Source organism: Hyla sarda, chromosome 1 (assembly GCF_029499605.1).
Source record: "Hyla sarda isolate aHylSar1 chromosome 1, aHylSar1.hap1, whole genome shotgun sequence".
Taxonomy (NCBI): Eukaryota; Metazoa; Chordata; class Amphibia; order Anura; family Hylidae; genus Hyla; species Hyla sarda.
This window is the reverse complement of record NC_079189.1, coordinates 602,104,056-602,116,770: the sequence shown is the minus strand read 5'-3', so window position 1 is coordinate 602,116,770 and position 12,715 is coordinate 602,104,056.

The window sequence follows — 12,715 nt, the reverse complement described above, 5'->3', positions numbered from 1 at the left end:
TACCTCATATATTGACATAACGTGCTCTGCGGGCGCACAACATGGCTCAAGAGGGAAAGGGCAACTGTGGGATTTTGGAGAGCAAATTTTGCTGTCATGGTTTTTGGGGGGGCATGTTGCATTTAGGAAGCCCCCAAGGTGCCAGAACAGCCAAAAAAAAAAAACCTCCACATGGTGCATTATTTGGGAAACTACACCCCTCAAGGAATGCAACAGTGAGCCTTAACACCCCACAGGATTTGACAGGTTTGCCCTGAACTTGGACGAGAAAATGAAAAATTAGATTTTTAAAACTAAAATGCTGGTGCAAATTTTTCATTTTCACATGGTGTAATATGAGAAAATGGACCCCAAAATTTGAAGCCCAATTTCTCCCAATTAGGAAAACGCCCCATATGAGGACATAAAGTGCTCTGTGGGCACTGAGGGTAGTACTGCAGATCTTCATTGTCACCTGTAATAAATTTACGGATAACCAATACACATATACATAAAGCTGTTGAAACTGCCTAAAACCGCGACCGAGGATCAGCCTTTAGTGGACAGAAAGGACACCATGTAGGGTATGAAAGAAGAGTCATTTATTGAAATTAAAGTTCCAGATATTTTAACACATCAGCCATTTCCATACGGGGTCAGGGATGTACGTGGCAAAACAGCCTGATCTCCATCTCCCTAATTTCCTTATGATGTGGGGTGGCACCTTAGGTGCTGAAGCTGCCGAAGCGGCCCCGATACGAAAAGAGTGCCCCGAATATCTCCTGGAGTCAAGATCCAGGCTCTTGATTAACCCCTTAAGGACGCAGGGTTTTTCCTTTTTTTTGTATTTTCATTTTTTCCTCATCACCTTCTAAAAATCATAACGCTTTAAATTTTGCACATAAAATTCCATATTATGGCTTATTTTTTGCGCCACCAATTCTACTTTGCAGTGATATTAGTCATTTTACCCAAAAATCCACGGCGAAACGGAAAAAAAATTCATTGTGCGACAAAATTGAAGAAGAAATGTCATTTTGTAAGTTTTGGGGGCTTCCGTTTCTACGCAGTGCATTTTTCGGTAAAAATAACACCTTATATTTATTCTGTAGGTCCATACGGTTAAAATGATCCCCTACTTATATAGGTTGGATATTGTCGCACTTCTGGAGAAAAATCATAACTACATGCAGGAAAATTTATATGTTAAAAATTCTCATCTTCTAACCCCTATAACTATATTTTTATTTTTCAGCGTACAGGGCTCATTTTTTGCACCGTGTTCTGAAGTTTTTATCGGTACTATTTTTGTATTGATTGGACTTTTTGATCACTTTTTATAAATGTTTTCATGATATAAAAAGTGACCAAAATACGCAATTTTGGACTTTGGAATTTTTTTGCGCGTACGCCATTGACCGTGCGATTTAATTAATGATATATTTTTATAGTTCGGACATCTCCGCATGCGGCGATACCACATATGTATATTTTTATTTACACAGTTTTTTTTATGGGAAAAGGGGGGTGATTCAAAGGAAGGGGTTAATGACCTTTAACTTTTTTTTTTCCACTTTTTTTTTTTGCAGTGTTCTAGCTCCCATAGGGAGCTATAGCACTGTACACACTGATCTTTTACCCTGATCCCTGTAAAGCCATAGCTTTGCAAGGATCAGCGAGATAGGGGCTCGATTGCTCAAGCCTGTAGCTCAGGCTTGGAGCAATCAAACGCCGATTGGACGTGACGGAGCAAGGTAAGGGGGTCTCCGCTCGCATCCTAGCTGATCGCGATGTCCCGATCTGCCGTCTGAGCTGCCGGGAAGCGTTTACTTTCAACGTTGATCGCCGCATCTAAAAATGAAAGGGTTAATAGCGCGCGGCACAACAATCGGTGCCGCACGCTATTAGCCCAGGGTCCCGGCTATAACTAGCAGCTGGGACCAACACGGTGTGATGCGGGGTCACGGCGTGACCCCGTTTTAAACAACGGGACTGGGCGAGGGGCATACAGGTATGCCCTTCATCCTGAAGGAGTTAATGTGAGTAATGAATTGTGATGTAGTGAGAACGACTGAATTGAAAGGCAACAAGGGAGAATCTTCTGGTTTGTCAATCAAAGCTTTCATTAATTTCGACAAAACAGCCACGGGGCACCATTGATTCTCTGACAGAAAATACTTGATGACCGCCCCACCTCTGCATGTCTTTGTGACCTTGAGACTCAATTCAAAACAGCCACTGTACCATTTTTATTGTGACTAATGGCTATACCAGACCTGGGCATTGTACGGCCCGCGGGCCACATATGGCCCTTTGATTGGCTCTGACCAGCCCGCGCTGACTGTTGGCCGTACAATGCCCAGGTCTGCACCAGCCTGTGCACTGAGCTCCCGTGCGATGACAGGAAGTGCTGACAGGAAGAGGGAGGGGGCGTGCACTCTCTCCCCTCCCCTGCCTTCTCTCTGCCGTGCAGTCTTAGAACCTCTGAAGGCAGAGGAGAGGCCATGTATCCTGTCTCCCCCCCTCCCCTCAGCTCTAAACTCCGGCCGGGTGAGTGTTTCTGTGTTGCCTGTGTATATATGAGTCTGTGTGCATATGTGTCCGTGTGTATATGTGTGTTGTCTGTGTGTATATATGTGTAGTCAGTCAGTCAGTGTGTGAGTGTGTGTGTGGCGGCGGTTGAGCTGCCTAATCTGGGGGGCCAACTATGCTGCCTAATCTGGGGGGACAACTATGCTGCCTAATCTGGGGGGACAACTATGCTGCCTAATCTGGGGGGACAACTACCCGGCCCTTCACAATTTTTTAGTTTCTAATGTGGCCCCATGGCAAAAATAATTGCCCGCCCCTGGGCTATACCATGCTTAGCTACACACGTGAATTCCCCTGGCCGGAGAAACCCGTAGAAGGCTAAATAAATGGCAGCCTTTAAAGGGTTGTTACCTAGTCTAGTGTTAAAGGGGTACTCCGGTGAAAACCTTTTTTCTTTTAAATCAACTGGTGCTAGAAAGTTAAACATATTTGTAAATGACTTCTATTAAAAAATCTTAATCCTTCCAGTACTTATTAGCTGCTGAATGCTACAGAGGAAATTCCTTTCTTTTTGGAACACTGATGACATCACGAGCACAGTGCTCTCTGCTGACATCTCCATCCATTTTAGCAACCATGCAGAGCAGATTTATGCTAAGGGCAGCATGGTGGCTCAGTGGTTAGCACTGCTGCCTTGCAGTGCTGGGGTCTTGGGTTCAAATCGCACTAAGGACAACAATAAATAAAGAGTTATTATTATTATAATCATGTCAGCAAAGAGCACTGTGCTCGTGATGTCATCAGAGAGAATTCCAAAAAGAAAAGAATTTCCTCTGTAGTATTCAGCAGCTAATAAGTACAGGAAGGAGTAAGATTTTTTTATAGAAGTAATTTACAAATCTGTTTAAATTTCTGGCACCAGTTGATTTAAAATAAAAAAAGGTTTTCACCGGAGTACCCCTTTAACACTAGACTAGGTAAGAACCCGAAAGGGTTCCTATCCAGCTGATCCGACATGGACCTGAACAATTCTGCAGAAATGGGTAGACGGCCCGGAGCCAAGGGTGCTCTGCTCAACTGTGCCCCCTTGAGAGCCACTTTGACTGCATGTGTGGATAGTATGGATGGTTTGTCTGGGGAAGAAAGGGAAATGAAATGTTGGATACCAGCTAGGTACTGTTTGATGGTGGAGTGAGAGAGATTGAGTGCTGATTGGCAAAAACCTATGTAAGACAGTATTGTGTGTGTATTGAATGAAAAGGGGATGTTGTATAAAGAGAGAGGATTTCCTGATGAGATTTACTGCTATGCCAGAAAAATTTGATAATCCATCATCAACGTGTGGTATGGCGGTGCCGGAAAATCCACAGGATCCGACTCGGCATGAAAGAAAATGTCTAATTTAGCTCTAGACAAAGCATCTGCTGCAAGATTTTGTTGAGAGATGAAATTGAATTTGTTGGAGCGAGAGCCACACCAGTCTCCTGACAAATGTCATAACTGCATTGGATTTAGATCAACCTTTGTTTACAATATCCATGGTTGCCGCATTGTCACATAAAAATAGTACCGTCTGTTTTGCCCAATTGTGCCCCCAGGTTTGGGCAGCTGCTACCACTGGGTAGCTCTTAAATAATACTGACGTTTTGCTGAAACTACATATTTCAAGTACCTCAATTGGCCATCGACCTGCCAGTCAGTGGTTACCAAATATGGCGGCGAAATCTACTGATGCTGATGCATCTGTGATGACTGGGAGAGGTGGCTGAGACAGCTGGGATAAACATGGAGATGCCGTTCCATTCTGCTATGTATCTGTCCCACATTATCAAGTCAGCTATTGCCTGTGTGTCAAGGCAGATGTAGCTATCCTGGTCAGTACCTAGCGGGAGTAGTGCTAGTAGACGGGAAGTGAGTGTTTTACCCTGTGGTATTATGTGCATAACAAAGGCTAACATGCCCAGTAAGCTGCCCTTTGGCCGACCACATTGTGAGCCCTTTAGCACAGGAAGCATACGTGTAGAAGCCTGCAATTGCTGTAGTTACAAGTTGACAAGTTATAATTGTTACAGGTCTGGCTACGGCCCAGGTACCTGACCGGGCGCCCCAACTTGTCAACTGTAAGAGCAGCCTTCAGGGCGGGGCCTGATCCAGAAGTGACACCTTTACTTGTGCCGGCCTTGGGTTGTTAATTATTACCGCACCAAGCTGTTGAGTGGAAGATTGATTGGCAGATTGGGTAGGCTGGGGATTTCAGACCTGCAAAGTGTTTGGAGCATTGTGGACACAGTACTGTTCTGCAATCGGTAACATAACCAAATTGGCTGTGGGCTGCAGCCCCTTAGCGGAAAACGACTTGTGGTAGTCGTAAAAGTGACTACCACCATACATGTACGAGAATTCTGTGACTTGATAGAGGTAGAGGTCTAATTTCTCCCTATATTCAGGTTTAACAGAGCATATCACATTCCTATACATGCTGAAAGCTAACACGAACTCTTGAAAAGTTATGTATACAACAGCAAAGAATAAAATGCTCAGCTCACCATCCACCACGTAGCAATTTGTAGAGACTTGGGCTGGGTAGGAGCACCTGGAGCTCGGATGAATCCGGGCCGCTTCCCGTAGATGAGAACCATAACAGAGATCCAGCTCTCAGGAATGAGGAAGATGATTAAAACGTAGCTTTTACTGGCTCATATTAAAAACATCATGAACAACCTGGAGAGCTCTTATGTCAGAGCACTGTTTTAGGGGTGCGTCCCCCTCCCCTTCTCCCTTTTTTTCTTTGTGGTTGTTCATGATGTTTTTAATATGAGCCAGTAAAAGCTACGTTTTAATCATCTTCCTTATTCCTGAGAGCTGGATCCCTGTAGTTCTTATGGTTCTTGAAAAGTTAGCTTGTGACTGAGCCTGATGTCCTTGCTCTTCAACACCATCGACAGTTTGCCACAAGCAACTGTCTTCGCCTCTGTGAGGTCTTGTAAAGAAATGAGCAAGGACGCCAGGTTGATATCTTTCCTATCCAGTCTGTCCTTGCGAACGGATGCTGGTACGAAATGCGTCGGAGCTATTAATGGAGCCCCTATATGCGTACCTGACCCAGTGGCCTGGAAGGTTGAGGGTGCCGCTACTTTATCGGAGACTACCAGGTCCCGAGTATTGCCCCTTTCCAGCATTTCCAATCTTGAGTTAAATGATGACAAAGATGCCACCACGGAGGACACCACGGCATGCAATTGATCAAGAGTGGTCAATGAAGACTGTCCAGGGACTGTCTCCTCGCCACTCCCTGCACCCAGATTGGCCATCAAAAGTTTATAAAGTTCAGCTTTGCGGGCCGATGCTGGGAATGGAATATTTCTCCTACGAAGTTCTTCCATTAACTTCAGGATGGTCCACATACGATAGGCTGAGGACTTTGCTTCACGTTCGGTGCTTCTGACTGGGGGTTCTGGCACTGATAAGGGATCCTCAATATCTGATCTGTGAGACATGGTTGCCGTACTCTGACCTGTCTGGTCCAAACACGGGTGCCGCGGAAAGAGAAGCGGAAACCATAAAGAAGCTGCTAAATTTTCCTACAAGCCTTGTTACACTAATAATGACCTGCAGAACCCATAGCCGAAACACAGGCGTCCACAAATCCGAAACCTAGGACAACAAATACATAAACACTCAGAAATTCAAGCTAACATGGGAGGTGTGACCCGAACGTGATTGATGACTGTCTGCCAATGATTGAGCACATTTGTCGTGTGCTACTAGTGAAGTAGGCTCAAGTGACACGTGGAGCTATGGTGTAGTTGCCATGAGATAAATTATCATGACAAAGCTGGAACTGAAAAAAGATGCTGTTTCTCCGAAGACATGTCGGTAACAACAGAACCGTGGCCTCCCCTGAATGCGTGTCAGGTTTAGCGGTAAAACCACATTCCTACGTGTAAGCATGACCTGCCCTGAGACCAAACGACGGCCCTGTTGTAGTGGCCCCTGACCCTGAAAACGTGTCAGAGTAGTGTAAAGCCTGTGCCATGTGTAACAAAGTATGTATGAGGAAACCTGGTAAGGCAAGTCATAACGTCTAGCACCCCGCCCGCACAGCCAGGCAATACAGCAATGAACTCCATAGCGAGTAACAAATCCCCCCCCCCCCCCCCGCATGTACCACCGTTCAGCGAGCTTACCGACCCGATGAACAACTCAGCAGGAAACAGGCAAACTGCAGAGCTTCTTACTACCCAGGGGACGTGAGAGCTCGCAGCAGTGCACAGGTACAACTGCCAAATGCAACACACGCACCTGGATGTGGGGCGTTATATATCCCACGCCACTCCCACAAATACAGCCTAATTAGGCTTTCAACTAATTAAAAAAATTCAAAATAAAGTAGACATTTGAAAGTATAAGTTTCATAAACTATTTGGTCAGTAAGTATAAATATATGCAACCTATTAGTGTTAAAATAGCAAATAAAATCATACTTTTTTTTTAATTTCAAGATTTTTTGCATTGTAACAAAAAAAATAACAAAAACTACCCTGTACATAAAGGACAACTTGTGACAAAAAAAATAAATGGTCAGAATTATCGTGATTGGCAAAACATTACCAGATTTATTCTCTGATAAAGTCAGACATTCCCAATTTGAAAAAACTGGCCTGATCTTTAAGGGGGTACAGACCTAATTGTCTTGGTCCTTAAGTCCCATGCAAATCTATGGGAAATGTATGTTTTAGCATAACTTTGTATGGCTGGAGATGTTTCGATAATACTTGGTCACATATTACTTATATGTCAAATAAAAATATATAATAGTTAAATTAACCCTAACCTATCCTCTTATGTGAAGAATGGGGTTTTGTTTCAAGTCCATGCAAGTATATGGGACTTCTGGGACCTTACTCCAAGCTCCGCTCTGCATCTCCTTATGAGTGTCAGTCCAGCCACACCCCTCCCACATGCCACACCCCATCTCACGCCTACTGCTTAAGCCACACCTTTTTATTTTCCACCCTTTTTGTGTATTGGTCTGGTTTCCATATCACGCCCCCTCCCACAGAGCCACGCCCCTTTTATTTTCAGCTTACAATATCTTCATCAGAACTCAGCCCCACCTGAGGACGGGATATGAGGATTATATATGTGGATAGGATATGAGGTCAGGATATGGGGTTTATATATGTGGATTAGATACGAGGATAGGATATGAGGTCAGGATATGGGGTTTATATATGTGGATTAGATACGAGGATAGGATATGAGGTCAGGATATGGGGTTTATATATGTGGATTAGATACGAGGATAGGATATGAGGTCGGGATATGGGGTTTATATATGTGGATTAGATACGAGGATAGGATATGGGGTTTATATATGTGGATTAGATACGAGGATAGGATATAAGGTCGGGATATGGGGTTTATATATGTGGATAGGATATGAGGTCAGGATATGGGGTTTATATATGTGGATTAGCTACGAGGATAGGATATGAGGTCGGGCCTCTTCTATGAATTATGATCTTTAGTTCTTTTCATAGATTTTCAATGGAATATAAGTCATGTGATCGGCCGGGCCATTTTAGCAGCTTTCTTTCTTTCTTTCTGTGAAACCATTGTAGAGTTTCCTTGGCTGTGTGTTTGGGATCATTGTCCTCCTGAAATGTCCGCCCTCGTCTCATCATCATCCTGGTAGATGGCCGCAGAACAATTTGCTGAAAAGCCACCCCACACCATGATGTTCTCATCTCCAAACTTCACTGTTGATGTTTTTTAGGGTGATGTGCGGGGACATTTCTCCTCCAAACATGATGTGTATTATGGCACCAGACAGTTCCATTTTTTTTTTTACTGTAATTTTTATTGAGGAATTTTTCATGGATACAAATCCAAATAAGTGAGAAAAAAACAATAACATACAAATGACAGCACAGAGGGCCGAAACCCAATAACAGTCGGTATGGTAAGAATAAGAAAACGCAAATGGGAGGCCAATAAAACCACAGAAATTCCGGCAAAGGCTCCCAGTACCAAAATGTTAACACAATAACTATCCTATAGAGGCAATTAGGCCCAAAGGGCCACAAACATGGGGAGTGGAAGAGTAGGGGGGGGGGGACACAAACACACAACAAAACACAAGAACCGAGGGGAAGAGGAGGGAAAAGAGAAGAGAAAGGAAAAGAAAGAGAAGGTGAGGCTGAGAAGTCAGAAAAGTGGTCCCAAGGTTCCCAGAAGGAGAGAAATGAGGGGATAGAATTATTTAATGAGGCCGTGAGAAATTCCAAAGAGCGGATCTCACGTATACGGGTTAACAGATCAGACTCAGAGGGAGGGAAGGTCCTCTTCCAATACTTAGCAATGAGGGTTTTAGCAGTTAAGGCAATATGCATGAAGAGCTTAAATGGCTTCTTAGATAGTGTGGGATGAGAGAGATGAAGAAGGTAAATATTTAGGGGGGAATTTATCAATGTTGGTGGTGGTAGGAGTTTTTTGTAGATCATTTTGGTTGGTCATTCTTGTACCCTGTGACAATTTTTTCACTCCCTTCAGGTACCACTCTGGGTCAGATACAGAGCGCCCGGCCCACAGAGTGTAAGGATGTAATGAGTGATACATAGTATATACTAGGGGTGTGAATCGCCAATAATTTGGCGATTCGATTCGAATTGCTATACCAGGGTGGCGATTCGATATATCGCAATATATTGCGATACTGTCATGTTGGCGATATATCGCGATATTCCCTATTAAAAGCTTGGGAAAACTTATTCTAGCTGAGAAAGAACAAGATCCCGCGAGAGTTGTCCTGTGAGTGCGTACGTTCTCCTTCCTGTTTGTTCTGAGTCTGTAGTCTCGCGGTAGCAGCCTGCGAGTGGGACAGAGCTGATAACAGGTACACTGCCAACTAGTGGTCAGGAGTTTAAGTGTTATAAAAAAAATAAGACAGAAAAATAGGACTGTGACTCAGTGAGTGAAATACAGTAAATGTTAATTATAATCATTTATAAAAAAATCGATTCTCAGAATTTTAAAATCGATTCAGTATCGCGGAACAAAAAATCGCGATAATCGATTTTTTCTTACATCCCTACTATATACATATACAGGGTGCAGAGCATCACTACTTACCTCTACTGGCTGCATAGTATAGTATACAGGGGGTGCATAGTGTACCCATGTATACTATACAGGAGCCCAGCAAGAAAAGAGTTAACCCATGCTGCTGCTGTGCGCTATCTTGTATATACAGCTGTCTATAGATGACTGTATATACAGGATACAGTAGGCACATGTCAATAATTGGAGGCTCCCTGTTTAGGAACACCCCAGGGGAGAGCGCCAAAAATGTACTAACCTTTTTTTCTGTCTCATTTCAGATTCTGTGGCTTGCATTTTTTTTATGTCAATAAAAGGGTTAACGAGGGCTGCGGGGGGAGTTTTTTTTTTCCAATGTGCCATGTTTTTCATAATTGAATTTTCAGGCTTAGTAGTGGAAGCCATCTGGTAGACAGAATCCTTTACTAAGCCAGTGCTTAGAGCTAACCCCCAGTACCCACCGCCACAGGAGTGCTGGGAAGAACCAGTACCAACAGGCCCGGATCGTCAAAAGTGACGCTTCTGGGCCTAGGCAGTAACAGGCTGGTGTTATTTAGGCTGGGCAGGGCTGTAACAATGGTCCTCACCCACCCTGGTAACTTCAGGCTGTTGCTGCTTGGTTGGTATCTGGCTGATACTGAAAATAGGGGAACCTTATTTATTTAAAAAAAAATGCATAGGGTTCCCCATATTTTCAGTATCAGCCAGATACCAACCGAGCAGCAACAGCCTGACGTTACCAGGGTGGGCGAGGACCATTGTTAATGGCCCTTCCCAGCCTAAATAACGCCAGCCTGTTACCGCCTAGGCCCAGGAGCGCCATTTTTTGATGCTCTGGGCCTGTTGGTACCGGTTCTTCCTGGCGTCCCTGTGTCGGTGGGTACCAGTGTAATAATTGGAGGTTAGCACCAGCTGATTTTGGGGCTAACGCTAAGCCCTGGCATAGTAATGGATTCAGTCTACAAGACTGCTTCCACTATTAAGCCTGAAAGTTAGGTTATAAAAAACACAACACATTGTAAGAAATTTTTTATAAATAAAAAAAAACACTCCCCACAGCCCTCGTTAACCATTTTATTGAAATAAAAAAACCGCTGGTCATCGTCACAGTCCTCGTATTCACGTATCTGAAATGAAAAGAAAATCAAGAACTATAGGTTACTAAATTTTTTGCGCTCTCCCCTGGGAAGAGCGCACATGATGCATGATGCAGTGTGTTCCTAAACAAGGAGCCTCCAATTGTTGCTAAACTACAACTCCCATCATGGAGGGGCTGTAGTTAAGTAACAGCTGGAGTCTCCCTGTTTGGGAACACACTACCAGATAGGCTCTATTCCCATTATGCAAAACGCATAATGTGAAGAGAGTCAGGCCTGGACTGTGTAGCTCTGCCCCCTAATGACGTCATCACTAGGGGGCAGAGCAGTAAAGGCCACATGGGGTCTCAGGAGTGAGACCCCCCTTTCGATCTGTCACTCTGGCCTTGGACTACTACTCCCATCATGGACAGACTCCGTCCATTATGGAAGTTATAGTCCAGGTGCCGAGGGGCAGATCGCAGCAGGTCATTCTATAGAGACCTGCTGCAATCCGCATTTTTTAACTATACAAGCCGGCGGAACATGCGGCTCCACGCCGTCTCCTGTATAAGTTGTCATAATTCATAATCCCCACCGCTGGGATACAGGAGCTCTGATTGGTGAATAGCTATCCACCAATCAGAGTTCCTGTCTCCTGGCGGGGAGCGCAGTGGATCCGCACGTGCCGCCGGCTTGTACAGTTAATAAATGCGGATCGCAGCGGGTCTCTGGAGAATGACCTGCTGCGATCTGCCCCTCGGCCCCTGGACTATAACTTCCAACATGGACGGAGTCTGTCCATGACCCATCAGTAGTAGTCCTAAGTGTCCAAAAAGAGTCCCACACCTGGGGGATGTGTAAGTGCCGTCCCTCAGCGGCAAAAAGCATTCCACAATACACACACAAAAAAATCGAGTACTTGCTTTTTTTTGCTCTATCAAAAAGGACGCAAAATAACTCACTGCGCAAAAATTTGCGCTACATATAGAAAAGAAAAAGCTTCCACTACCACTAATGATAAATTCCCCCCTTAGAGTGGTTTACTGGTGAGGAGAAGGGCAAAAGCCCTTTAGTAGCGGGTGAGGTTTTCTCTTGGTTGGTGTATGGCTAAGGCTCCGTTCACACTGCCGTTTGTGGCCGGTAGGTGACGTCCATTCGGAAGATAGCAGGATGCATGTGACATCTTTATCTTCTGGTGGAATAACGGGAGTTACAACGGATGTTAGAGGAATCCTATTCAAGTGAACGGCATCCTCTTTGCCCATTATGAGGACTCCCGTTAGGCTCCGTTACAATAACGGATGTTAAGGGCAGCCAAAGTGGAGGGGGAAAGAGCCCTTAACCCCTTAAGGACCCTTGACGTACGTGTACGTTATGGCACCCCGTGACTTAAGGACCCATGACCCATACGTGTACCCATACGCTTACGTCATGGAGAATTCCGGGGATCGGACCAGGATGCCTGCTGAAATCATTCAGCCCCCCCCCCCCATGTCGGCGACCCCCCCCAAATCACAGGTGAATTCACACTTGCGATTTGCGCAATTCCGGGTCATACGGGTCTATGGTGACCCGGAATGTAAGGGGGATCGCGGTTGTCCAAGACACCCATGATCCCTCTGAAGGGATAGGAGGAAGGTGGCAGGGGTGCCACCCTCCTATCCCTGCTATTGATCGGATAGACGCGACGACCAATAGCAGATCGGGGGGCGGGCGCACAACAAGGCTCATGAGTGAGAGCGCACTATGTACATTTGAGGCCCAAATTGGTGATTTACACAGGGGTGGCTGATTTTACAGCGGTTCTGACATAAACGCAAAAACAAATACCCACATGTGACCCCATTTTGGAAACTACACCCCTCACGGAATGTAACAAGTGGTATACGGAGCCTTAACACCCCACAGGTGTTTGACGAATTTTCATTAAAGTTGGATGGGAAAATGAAAAAAATAAATGTTTTCACTAAAATGCTGGTGTTACCCTAAATTTTTCATTTTCACAAGGGAAAATAGGAAAAAAG